This window comes from Erpetoichthys calabaricus, chromosome 1, assembly GCF_900747795.2.
Source record: "Erpetoichthys calabaricus chromosome 1, fErpCal1.3, whole genome shotgun sequence".
Taxonomy (NCBI): domain Eukaryota; kingdom Metazoa; phylum Chordata; class Cladistia; order Polypteriformes; family Polypteridae; genus Erpetoichthys; species Erpetoichthys calabaricus.
Genome location: NC_041394.2, coordinates 345610521 through 345622264, shown reverse-complemented (window position 1 = coordinate 345622264; position 11744 = coordinate 345610521). Strand labels below are relative to the sequence as shown.

The window sequence follows — 11744 nt, the reverse complement described above, 5'->3', positions numbered from 1 at the left end:
TTATGGATTGATTGATTTATGTATATAGTAACTTTAAAACTACTTAAAGTTGTCCAAAGTGCTTTACAAAGAATAAAAGCTAATATTTATATAAATAGCAAGATCGAGCTAGCTAGCTAGTAATCCACAAATGAGGGGGGTTAGGTGGGTTGTAAGAAAGGTGGATTAGTTTAACTGGGAGAAGGTGCTAGTAAAATTCAGGGCCAATACTAAAAGTGCCAGAGAAATGGCTATCGAATGAAAAACGCCATTAACAAACATTTAAATATAAACCTAGCATATGCAGGCTTAAATAGAAGAAGAGTTAAACAATCAAAAAAGTCTTCATGACCAAAACCCTCCAAACCCCACCTTGTTGTAGCAATATAGCAAAAAACAAACTGAGAAACATCTGCCTTTAGTAAAAAATCAGTTGCCGGTTAAGACGTAATGCACTGTTAATGGCACACACTCTCCTTACAGTTCGCACAGATTCACCCTTGAGTTTTGACCTGTTACTTGATTTCCAGCACTAGGAAAATGAAGTCATTTCAATCAAATGCTAAGTCTGTTACACTCAGTCCAATAAAAGTCTCCTTTTAAATGTCTGCATGTACGGAGCATAAGACAAAACTTCAGACATGCAGCACATGCAGAGCTCAACACTAACTTTTAAAAGTGGCTGTCAGGCATGACTTTTTGGGTGTTGGAACTTTAAATATGGTTTCTATATTTAACTGTAATTAAAATACTAAACAATCATATGTCAACTTGCTTTATTTGCTGCTTTACAGCATTTCACTCTGATGTGTTAACATGTCAGAATTCTAGCTCTGTGCCCACCCAATCTTTGTGTCGTGTGGTTTGATCAAACCTAGCCCATGAAGACTAGGGTGGTATAATCCAGATTACTGAGCAATTCTTCAAAAACGTTTTCACTTCTAAAATCCATCCATCCATCCATTTTCCAACCCGCTGAATCCGAACACAGGGTCACGGGGGTCTGCTGGAGCCAATCCCAGCCAACACAGGGCACAAGGCAGGAACCAATCCCAGGCAGGGTGCCAACCCACCGCAGGACACACACAAACACACCCACACACCAAGCACACACTAGGGCCAATTTAGAATCGCCAATCCACCTAACCTGCATGTCTTTGGATTGTGGGAAGAAACCGGAGCGCCCGGAGGAAACCCACGCAGACACGGGGAGAACATGCAAACTCCATGCAGGGAGGACCCGGGAAGCGAACCCAGGTCCCCAGGTCTCCCAACTGCGAGGCAGCAGCGCTACCCACTGCGCCACCGTGCCGCCACTTCTAAAATCTCACTTCTTAAAATTTTAAGCACAAGATGGTTACTTTGAAAAGACTAATGGCAAGTTGCTACGAAATACAAGCAGCTCGCAAAAGCAGCAGACGTCTCCTGCTGCTGAAAGTAAGTTAACCATAAAAGTACAAAAAAAAATAAAAAATAATAACAATAATAATAATAATGGACGGAGAAAGCAATTATGCAAACATATTTAAGACTCAATTGAACTAATATTATCTGAAGATTATTTTTGTAAAGAACTAATGTACTGAACTTTCCCCTGAAAGTTGTTTAAACTAATGAATTACACAGGAAAGGTGCAGCTGCCCTACTGATATAAAAACAAGATGGGTTTAGAAATGGAACTGCAGTTGACCTGTGGACAGAAGATCAGAGATGCTGGGCAGGCAATAAGGACCACGCTGACCAATAATAGCAAAATTACAGTGTCCACCTTGCTGATAACTTAGTGGTATAACATATCTGTAGAATGGAACTAAACCCTTTAAGATAATTGTCTCCTTGCATATCCCTGTTATACAATAAATCAGATCCTTCCTACATTCTTATTTTTAAATTTATTAAATTACTTTGTTTTAACTAATATTAATTGCTAGATAGGGAATGTATTTCAGTTGCTTTTCTCCTTTCATCGCATAACATTTTTAGTGATTTTATGCTACTGTTGGTTATGTTGTATTAATAGTTATTTTCACATGCTAATTGGGTATTACTCTATTAGGTATACTTTCAAAAATATTATGTTTAAGAAAACTGAACAGTCACAAACCCTCCATCACTAACACACATCAACTGATGCCATTTCAGCATCACTTGAATGAGAATCTTCTGCGTATGAAAGGTATAGAGACACCACACGCCTATTTAGGTGCTGTTAAGAACCACATATTTAATGCAGTCTACTAACACGTTTAACTGCATTCTACTATTACAATTATTTTTTAATATGATACTTCATTACAAAAATATTTAATAAACAAAAATGTGATAAGTGACAAATGGATGAAAGAAATAAAACAATGGGAGATGCTTTTGCTTTCATATCAGTTATTTTAGTTGTTGAACGCATCTGAATTTTATGCCATTCAGACCTTTACTAAGTTCTTGTCCACTCTGTAGGTGACTGGCATTTTGTGTTTTTTTGCAGATAAGACTCTTCTTTATTTTAAAAGGATTTCTGCGGCCTTACAAGTTATTGGCACTTTGTATGTTGGCAGGGAGGTTTTCTTTTTTAATTTAACTTATTACTTAATCTTCAGGTAACCGGCACCTTGCTTTCAAAAATTATGTCAAGAGTTTATATGTGCACTCACTAATTTCCTTAAGCACTCAAGGATGCATATTATCTGGCCCTGGTGATATATTAGATTTCAGTCTGTTAAATCTGTGCAGCACTTCTCCATCTACAATTTTTAAATCATTCAGTGCCTCCTTAGGAGTCCCTGTGATGGCTTGATGGTTTCCACTTCCTCACATGTGAAACGTAAAAAAAAACAAAAAACGTAAGTTTAGAGCATTAGCTATTTCATTGTCTGTATTTCTTAATTCTCCTTTAGTGTTCCTGATACACTTCACCTCCTTATTGACTATTCTTTTACTATTTAATTACTAAAAGAATTTCTTTGGGTCATCTTTCACCTCAGCTGCAATATTTCCCTGTATCTGCCCTTTAGCTTCCCTAATATCTTTTTAGCCTGCTTAGTTTTTCTCAAAAAAAAATGTTAAAACTGTTGCATTTTTTTGGCTTGAAAAATCACATATTTATTAAATCTCATCTTTCTACTGTAAAACATGCAAAACACTAGAAGTTCAAAGTCATAAGTGTAGAAATTATAATAAACTATACTTCCTTAGAAGGCTGGCGTCCTTCAACATCTGCAATAAGATGCTGCAGATGTTCTATCAGACGGTTGTGGCGAGCGCCCTCTTCTACGTGGTGGTGTGCTGGGGAGGCAGCATTAAGAAGAAAGACGCCTCACGCCTGGACAAACTGATGAGGAAGGCAGGCTCTATTGTAGGCACGGAGCTGGACAGTTTGGCATCTGTGGTAGAGCGACGGGCGCTGAGCAGACTCCAGTCAATAATGGAGAATCCACTGCATCCACTGAACAGTATCATCTCCAGACAGGAGAGCAGCTTCAGCGACAGACGTTAACATTATTCAAAGTTATTGTCTGTCTGTTATACCTGCATTGTTATCACTCTTTAATTTAATATTGTTCTTTATCAGTATGCTGCTGCTAGAGTATGTGAATTTCCCCTTGGGATTAATAAAGTATCTATCTATCTAATACAAATAATAATAACAATGAATAATAAAAATAATGATAATACTGTATATACTGTCAAAATATGTCGTTTGTGCGGTGTATCGTGAAGCACGGTGAACTACACAATCCAACGTTATGGTCGGGACAATAGTAGAGTGACTCCTTGAGGATTTCCTATCAAGACTGATCAGCTTTTGAACAGCACACTGCACATATGCGATGGACATGAGTGTCATTTTCAGGGTTCGGAGGCAACTGGGCGACAGTCAACTCGGCAAAAAGACAACTTGGCGAAAGACAACTCGGTGACATCCTTTACCAGTTAGGTAATAGTTAGGTTCAAAGAGACTTTTTTAATTATATTTAAATAACAACGTGATTTAAAATGTTGAAAATAAATTTATATAATTGACAAACAAACTTTATTTTGCAGATGGAACAAACTCTGCAACCAAAATTGCTAATCCTTTATATAAATTGTATTGATTGTAATCGTATGATAACGTTATTTAGAATACAAAAGGTTACCTGCGAGTACGCCTTAAGGAATATCTTTACTCTCAACGTATTGGGACTCTCATAAAGCAGGTGATTCTGTGGATTTTCTGGCGCCCTACGTTGTCATTTAAATATCATTATTGTTGTTTTCGCCGAGTTGTCTTTCGCCAAATTGTCTTTCACCGAGTTGTTCGCCGAGTCATCTATTGCCCAGTTGCACCAAACGCATTTTCGGATTCATCAGAATCACTTTCGATTTCACTGCCTGAAGACAGATTCAGTTTGTCATCACTGCTTGTATCACTGTCAAGAGTGTGCAATGCCTGGGCTGCTGAAAAACATTTCTTATGAGTCGCCATTATGAAGTTGGAAGAAGATGTGCCTGCACCATTTCCCAGGTAACATTCGGCCTGTCGCTTATGCAAGACACGCCTATATCGTTTCCTGAGCAATACTCAGCACTAACACTGTTGGCACTTTTACAGCCCGAGTAATCCTCAGGTTTAACGCTCACACGAGACGTGTCTATGCAGTTGCCCAAGAGAAGCTCGGGACTAACACTTTTAGCACTGCTTTTAAAGCCCAAGTGACACTTGGGTCTAATGCTAAGGAGGTTAAACAGTTAATCTCATACATCCAATGGCTAGCACTGGAGTAATTCTTTTCAGTTTCTTACTAATTCCAAATTTGGGAAAGAACTTCTCCTGCATTATATGTTAAATGTTTTTAAACCTGTTTCACTACTCCTTGATGGGCTCCACTCTTAAGATCTTATCCTAGTTTATCCCTTTTAAACCTTATTGCATCTGTTCCAAATTTGTTCTACTAAAATTAAACTTAATAGTTTTAGACTTTGCATATGTGTTCTGACAAAACACTGAGAACTGTATAATATTCAGCTCACTTGAACCTAGTGGTTCAATCACTTCTACATTCCAAATTCTATCCTAATTATTACAAAACAGTAAACTCAGACAGGCCATCCCTGTCATTAGTACATTAACTTACGGTATTAAAAGCAGTCAATGATTATGAGTAAAATCTCAGGTTCTTATGTTTCACTATTTGTAAGGCTAGTCCAGTTGATATGCAAGTAATTAAAACCCCATGACTATAATATCCACTACTAAACTTGCAATTTTAATGTTATTAAAAAGTGGTACAAGGCTATGGAGAAAACCACCTTGTCAGTTCTCTTCCTTAGCTTGGCATCCACATCTTTAAATTAGGACTGCAGAACTGAGAGCTTGTCCCTACTTATGTCATCTGTTCCAACATGGAGAATGGCTACGGGATCTTTCTCCACTCTGGCCATGGGCCTATTCACTCTTCTGGGGGCAGAGGTGGGATTCCTCCCTGGAAGGGAACACATTCTACTAAACTCATCAAATCTGAGTCTCAATACCCCTAATGATCGAGTCCCCCACTATCACAATCTCTTTATTACTGGAGACTGGCTTTGCGGTGTCCTGCTGGGATTCCTCAAACCTGTTTACCACTTCAGAGTTTTCAAAGTCACCATCCAGTCCTGAAAACACCTTCCAATTCTGGGGTTAATGCCCCTTGATAGTGTGCAACCTTTACCTTGCATCTACGTCCAACTGTGACTCACCTGTCTCTACCTCTCTGGTCTTCCCATGCTACCTTTTGGGTGTACACCATCTCCATACAGGCTGGCCAACTTGTTTTCATTTTCAGCAAACCTGAGATCGAAATGCTGGATCAGATAGCATCTCTTGGATATGTAGCCTTCAAGGTGGTCTGACTAATCCAAGCCATCCACAAAATAGTCCAACATCAGACAGCACTTGCATTGTACTGGCTTCATGTTTAAAATTTGGATTTAGATTATTGAACTGCTCAATCTGTTTTTATTAAATTGTTTAACTTAAATTATCCATATTACTAACCGAGAATGCTAAACCGGATGATGGACGCAGGCACATCCGGCCATGGGCCGTAGCTGCAAAAAGACGTACTGCGCAGGCGCAAAAAGAGTCCGCGAGAGTCGGCTGAGGAGCCGAGAAAGGCGGACAAAAGAGGGCGAGAGAGGCGGATGAGGGGCCGCGAGAGGCGCAGGCGCAAAAAGAGTCCGCGAGAGTCGGAGAAAGGCGGAGAAAAGAGGGCGACAAAGGCGGATGAGGGGCCGCGAGTGGCGGACAAGACCACAGAAAAAAGGAGTGAGCACATACAAAAAGGAGAAATGAGGCGCAAAGTCAAACGCAGGAAAAGCACGAAACACATTGCACACGAAACTAGACCCGAAAAAAAAAAAAAAAAAAAGAAAAAAAAGAGGCTCGCGCACAACAGCAAGGCACCCCCCCCCCCCCCCCCCTACAGGCACCGGACGGGACACACACCAAGAGGGGGATTCAACAAGCCCATGGAACACAAAAAAAAGAACACAAAACCACCCCACAGACCCTACAAGCGAGGGACGGGACACACACAAAGAGGGGGATTCAACAAGACACAGGAACACAAAAAGAAAGAAGACGCTCGCGCAACAACAATCCTCAACAATCCCACCCCCCCCCACCCACATCCATAAGAAGTCACACCCAAAGCCACATATTCTAAAGTGAACGTCAGCACCTTCACACTAGACAGCATAGGTGTCAGCATTGGTGGATCTCCTTACAATAAAGCACTATTAACCGTTCAACTGCAGAAAAGGAAACATATTAACAGTGACTGCGACCCTCCTTATTACTTATCCATATTTCGGATGCTGAGAAAGAAACAAGTCATGAATACACGGTCACGGGTACAAAACGAAAACGAAAGGATAACAGGAACAAACACACGAACACGAAAGAAACAACAAAATAGACGGCTATGCAGCATAGGTGGATCTCATTACAATAAGGCACTATTAACCGTTCAACCGCAGAAAAGTCTCCATATTAACAGTGAGTGCAATACTCCTTATTACTTATCCATATTTCTAAAAGAAAAAATGTCTCGACTCCAAAAACGCAAAGCTCAACTAAAGCTTCTAACTAACGATGTACCTAAAAGTAAAAACTTTATGAACTGCGTTAGATCCTACAATAGTTCATTTGCTTTTAGTAAATATCAGGCCACCAAAAGGCAATGGCCCATACTGCTTTCCCATATGTGCACAAATACTGCATCGCTTTGGAACAGTGCACCCTGAAACAAATCAACAACGCAAATATGCACAAATCTACATCCTGGATCCACATGACGCAAACTATCAATCAAAGTGCTGCATCGCAACAGGCACGGATTCAAAACGAAACACCTCCCATCTCAGACATATGTTAACGGCAAGGAAGGCTACAACGGGCGTCTCACACAGCACAGGCAAATCGATTACAGCTCCAAAACAACACGTCCCAAATACTACACATGCAACAATGCGACTCTCAAACGGCACAAGCAAAACATACACCGGGAAAATTCATTCGGATTAATGAATGTCATTTGCAATCATTGTCATTCAGTTCACTTCCCTGAAGAAACAACTGGCAATACAAGTTATACATTTAGACGTTGTTGTCAAAAGGGTCAAATTAGACTGCCTTCTTTACATTCATATACTGAATATCTACAGAAGATTCTAACTGACGATGTACCTGAAAGTGAAATCTTTATCAACTGCATTAGATCCTACAAATCGGTATCCACTATGAACATTAACGGTGGCACTGCACGTGACATCCGTCTTCAAAAATGTTGTTTATTGATGAATGTACAATGGCATGAAGTCACTTACTCAACACCATTCATAAACTTCTACAAACGTTTATGAATAATAATATTCGATTTGGAGGAAAGGTACTTTTATTAGGAGGAGATTTTAAACAGTGATTAGCTATTCTTCCAGATGCCATGCACTCAGCTATTGTTCAGTGCACCTTAAAATACGCAGACAATTGGCATTGCTTTCAAAAGATACAGTTAGTAAAAAAGATACGATGTCCAGAACCAGATCATAACAATTGCTTATTACAACTGAGAGATGGTACACTCACCAATACAGATGGACTTCAGCCACATATTATTACAATTCCTCAAGCCTTTATATGCGACGACTTAGTTACAGAGAGATTTGGAACAGCAATCTCATTAGACCAAATGCCCCTTTTAACACAACGCACTATATTATGTCCAAAAAATATTAATGTGGAAAACATAAATACCCAAGTCATTCCATTACTTCCTGGAGAGACACAACTCTTTCGAAGCTCTGACAAAGTTGACTCTGATCACGATAATGACCATCTTCATTGACCTTACAAGTTCTGACCTGGAATTACCTTTTACACTTAAACGGCGTGTACAAAGAAATTTTCCAATAAACCTTTACACTGTGCCACACACTTTATTGTTTGCTTTCTATTTGCATCATCTACACCGTCACACTATTCTATATCTCATTCATACATCACGCTCTTTCTCATTCCCAACACCAGGGGTTGGCGAGCGAAGCGAGCAGGGGGCGGAGCCCCCTAGTTACAACTAAGACGTTACTTCCAGATTAAAGAACTAATGCAGTTATTTAACACCTGCTGGCCCCTATAAAGCTTCTGCTATCCTTTCCCTCCTCGACTGCGTACATTATGTCTTTCTATGAATTATCTATGAAGTATCCTAACTCTGCACCCCTCTCAGTACTTCATTACTCTCAAGCTTTCTGCTTACACGGTTTGTGTTCCTTCTTATTTATGAACAATTAGGACCTTGCCATCTTACTAACGCTAATACTACTTGATACAACCACTATGAATGGTTTTAACAGGCAAACCTTTTAACAAACTTCTTCCTTCTCACTAAGAAAATTAATTTGCTGCAGCGTTTCTCAACCTTTTTGCCCTTGCAGAACCCCTGAAATAATATTCATGTTCAAGGGAACTCCTACATAATAATTATATCATTATTACTATTCTTTTATTCATAAATTTAAAGATCATAAGGAAAACATTTATAACATAACAATATATTGTTATATATAATCTTAATATATACGTGCTATATTTAATCGTCCATTTGCAATTTTCAAAAGAATAAGAAAAATCAAAGTAAAATGCATTAATAACAAATGTATGTGCCAAATAAAAGTTATTCTTGAAACATATATGATTAATAAAATGTACTATTTTAGTGTGAAACCTGTGCCACATTTTCACGGTTAGAATTTTCTATTTAATAAAATTTAAAAAATGGAAAGAAGAAGATAGAATAAAACATATACTAATAAAACTAAAGCAGGCCATGTTTTTAAAGTGCACTAGCTATTCAAACGAAATGTACTCAAACAGAATTTCAATATATTCGAACACTTGTTTGAACAATGAAATTTAAAAACTGTGTGCATGACGTGATGTGCGTCTGACTTGGTCAACATAACCTTAAATTAATAAATGAATAACTCATTTAATTATTGTTAATAGTTTAATCATTTTCAAACATTAACATAAAAATGACTACTGATTACTATAGAATAGCTAGAACGGTATCGAAAAAAATGTGAAAAACCACAGTCGGATAATACACTTTTGGCATTATGTTCAGAGAGTAAAGAATTTATAAAGTTAAGTTTCATATGTGCTCTAGCAGCACCACCTCATGATTTGGTTCATGAAAATCACGTGCGAACGCATGGTAATTAGCTCGAATTATATTTAAGAATGGCAATTTTTAAGTTTGAATACTGAAACTGTTGTTCGAGTAATTTAAAAACACGGCCTAAATAAAAGCAAACAAAAAAAAAAAATTGGAAAATGGGGAGGGGAGAGAGGGAAAACATACAAACTTTTCATATTAATGAGTGAACACATACATACACGTTAGAAAACACATAGGATTGATAAGAGACTGACTGAACTTCTCACGTTTCTTGCTTGCACCTGTTTGCACTAACCAGCACCAGTTAACTCATAAGCCACACTCACGCTAGTTGCTGTATGATAAGTGAAGCACAGACAGCGTTGCCGCACATCCTAGTGGCTGTTACTACAACTAACGCAAACTCGAATGTATTCCTTTTAGAAAAGGTTTATTATTTTCTTCCACTGTTCAACTTTATTTATTTGCCGCTGCTATTCATTACCATTTCTCATGGAAGCCCTAATGATGTCTCGCAGAATCCTAAGTTTCCAGGGAACCCCCGGTTAAGAAAAGCTGATTTACTGAATACAATCTGTTTTTACAATACTTGGTTTTTTACTTATGCATTTGCCAGTTTCAGCCATTTCTTGACTTGCTCTGCTCCCCTCACTGGAATGACCGTGTTCCTCCCCTTTAAACTTCATTATTTTCAAGCATGTTTTCTTCTATATGAATGTATACCTACGCCTGCGCTCTCTACTAGTGCTAACACTTTCTGGTATGAGTGCTCCATTCTGCTTTATCCAGCTATTCTTTTAATACTTTAAGTTTCTCCCAACAAGGAATCGTAATTACTCTTTAAGTAACCTTACTCTTTAACCACAACAATGCTGCTTATTTACTCACTTTGTTGCCGGCTTCTACAGTTGCTTTCTCTACTCTAATCTGCGTCCTGCAAACACTACAGGTTTAAACACAACTACCTTCTCACATACTCTGCCACCTTCGCTTCTATGCAGGTGAGAATAAACAGAAAAACAAATCTACGGGGGAAAAAGCAGTAAAAATTCCCACACTGCTCCTTAGTGGCAACCAAATAAAGTTTTTAAGAGCAAAAGTTACATCTTAATTAACTTTCACACAGAATTAATGCACAACAGTCAGTACTTCATCCACTTGAGTATGCAAAGATGATGTCAGCAGGTCAGTCTCAGAAAAGAATCTCAGTTTGCCACTGCACAACTTCTCGCTTACTGTATTACTCAGTCTCTTACCATAAATATTCCGCTTCTACTTCTTATAACTGTGATTGTCATTATTAATAAAGATGTGACAAAAGTAAACGTGCAGGAGGAATTTGTGCTTAGTTAAGGGACGGGGGACACAGTAATTGTGTTAGTGACTTGGATTATCCTTATGTAACTGGATGATTGGTTATGAATAGTACAGCAAGGAAAACCATAATCAATCTTTACTACTAGTTGCTACAATGCTGGCTATTAACTCACTGTCTTATTGGCGTCTGTTGTTGCTTTCTCTGCTCGTCACTGCGTTCTACGTACAACTGAACGTGAACTCAACAACCTTTCCACACACTCTTGTTACCTTTGCTTCTGTGCAGGTGAAAACAATAGCAAAAAATATAATCTACAAGGAAAGAAGCAGTAAATATTTCTACACAGCTCCATAGCAGCTGTGCTAGTGTGGAAACATCTTAAATTTTTCAACTGCAAATAGTTTTAATTATTTTAATTTTAATTATTTTGTTCAAACAAACCAGGATGAACTAAATTTAGAGGACTTTAATTACAGGAATTGCAAACATTCTTTTGTATCATTCTAGTAATTTTTGCGTTTGTTCTAGTCAGTTTCTTTTTCAGTTACGTTATGACCTGGGAACAGGAAATAAGCTCAAAGCGAGAGAACCAGTTTTAATTAATTTAAATCCTGGGAACGGACAGACACCATTGCACTGAGAATTTCCAAATTAGTTTACAGTTTGGGAAAGGAAGGAGTACAGAGGCACTTAAAGGATCAAACACTTTGACCAAAATCAGGACAAGTTAGAAAGTCAAATGTGTGCAA

At 38.4% G+C, this 11744-nt stretch overlaps 3 protein-coding genes across 4 annotated transcripts in view; all 3 read right to left on the bottom strand.

The window, feature by feature from the left end:
- The window catches only part of LOC114668277 (uncharacterized), a 555445-nt gene that overhangs the window by 334800 nt on the left and 208901 nt on the right, over positions 1-11744 (bottom strand). The window lies entirely within an intron of this gene.
- Positions 1-11744, bottom strand: part of LOC114668715 (tripartite motif-containing protein 16-like) — a 111528-nt gene that overhangs the window by 47658 nt on the left and 52126 nt on the right. The window lies entirely within an intron of this gene.
- The window catches only part of LOC114668779 (gastrula zinc finger protein XlCGF57.1-like), a 30619-nt gene that overhangs the window by 3860 nt on the left and 15015 nt on the right, over positions 1-11744 (bottom strand). The gene's annotated exons all lie outside the window — the stretch shown is intronic.